The sequence below is a fragment of the Solea senegalensis genome, linkage group LG11, assembly GCF_019176455.1.
Source record: "Solea senegalensis isolate Sse05_10M linkage group LG11, IFAPA_SoseM_1, whole genome shotgun sequence".
NCBI classification, from domain to species: Eukaryota; Metazoa; Chordata; class Actinopteri; order Pleuronectiformes; family Soleidae; genus Solea; species Solea senegalensis.
The window spans coordinates 24,268,479-24,270,637 of record NC_058031.1 but is presented as its reverse complement, the minus strand read 5'-3'; positions in this window follow the sequence as shown (position 1 = coordinate 24,270,637).

The following is a 2,159-nucleotide window of genomic DNA, read 5'->3' as shown; positions in this document are numbered from 1 at the left end:
TCTGACAGGAGGTATCACTCTGAGCGAAAAAACAGGAACGAAAACAACCACGAATATTAGTATTTATAACAACGATGCAAATATTACAGTTAATTTTAGCAGTGTGAAGTCTGTGGTGGTCAGAGCAGCTGTGGACGAGGATCTGGACTGGAGAATAAGATGTCTCCACAGTGTGCTGATCATCGTTCCTGCCTGTTCCTATATAACTATACAGCTGTGAACTTTAACAGCCATCTCCCCTGTGTATACTTAATGTAAATTTTTTATTATTTTATACCAACTCTTGTGTATATGACACGTGTCGTTGCTTTTCCAGCACCATTCAGGAACTTTGTAATTAAGCTCTGAATAAACAGTCAGAGTGAGACCTCCTCATCCACCTCTCTGTTCTGCCAACGCACAAACACTTCCTTGTTCATTCGCGGATGAAGGCGAGGATCCCTATTGGCTGTTGGTTGTGTTTTAAAGCTTTATGAATTTGTATCTGAGGGTGTAACACATACAGGGCCGGCTCTACCTAATTTTGTGCCCTAGGCGAGATTGCTCTCCGGTGGCGACCGCCTATATCGCCTATGCCAAGAGCCGGCCCTGAACACATACTAACCCATAACTAACCCTAACTTTAACCTCACCACGGTTCAAATCTTAGCCCTAAACCAGTTCCTCAGAAATAAGGTTCTGGCTCATTAGGACCAGGTTTCGGTATCCATGATGACCACTGATTGACTTCATGTATTCATTAGTTTCTCATCATGTTCTAATAATAAACAGATGAATGAATGAATGAATGAATGAAAATAAATACATTATTTCTGTTTCACTAAAGTATAAGATTCATTTATTTGATTTTCCTTGGTGTGCAAATCTTAAAAATCAGATTGAATCTGCTGCAGGATGTCCACTGATGACATCACACAGAGAGACACGTCTTCATAGTGGGGACGGCAGTGAGGACAAACAATAAAACGCCCAACATTTGTTTCAGAAACATTTTCCTTTTTATTCCAAGAAAAAAAAGGTATTTTCATCCCAAATGAGAAAATAAAATAAAACAAACTTATATTATTATTAATAATAACAACAATAATAATCATTTAAGGGTAAGTTTGACAGTTTTCTATCTTTTCTCTCCTTTATTTTCACCTTTTCTCTATGATGATATTTGGTTGTGGTCAATTAAACATGCAGCTAAATAAGTCCATGATGATGAAGGTGATGAAGAAGAGAGGAAGACGACATGGAGAGAGAGAGAGGGAGGAGTTACAGAGTGTGAGTGTGTGTTGGTCACATGATTTGCTGCTGTGAAAGTGAGCTAACATTGGCTAAGCTAACTTTAAAACATAAGACATGAGGTGTTAGCTTGCGCGCTTATTAGCATTCCTCACTCCTCACATGACCACCAGGGGGAGCTACACGTCTGTGCTAGCACCATGTGTGTGCTGCTGTTAGCTTAGCATCAACATCATCAATGTTTCTCATGTAGTTTCCACTGTTGCCTGCTAACAGTTAGCTTCTACTGTTAGCTGCTATCCGTTACCAGGACAATGTCCCTCATGTAGCTTCCATTGTCAGCAGCTAACCGCTACCAGGAAGACCAGGAGCTAAGTGCATTAAGACTTCAGGTGATAGCTAGCTTGCTTGCTAAAAAAAAGCACGCTAACATAGCCTACAGGAGCTTGTACTGTTACACTTAGCAATGTTAGCGTTCCTCACAAACAGGCTGTCAGTGGGAGTGCATTGAAGCTAACTGTAATGCTACTTCTTAGCAGTGATAGCAGGAAGTAGCTTTACAACACAAATTACATCATTAGCAACTTAAAATGGCTGCCGGCATCAGAATGAGAGTTAGCGTTAGAGTCTTGACAAGAGTGGCCACTAGAGGGCGATGCTGCTGCCACACATGGATAACAACGTTCGCTACATGCTAGCTTAGCATACAGCTACACCTGTTCTGTTAGCCCATCGCTAACATCCCGCTACACACACAATCATCAGTACAATTCTGAAAATTCAACTACGTGTAAAAATGATCCCAAATCAGCCGGCGGAGTGAGAGAGCGAGCGAGCGAGCGCTCCCTGGAGGACAGGAGGAGGAAGAGGAGGCGGAGACTGTGGTGATGTGCTGCATCATGATTGGCTGGAAGCAGCAGGATGTCATG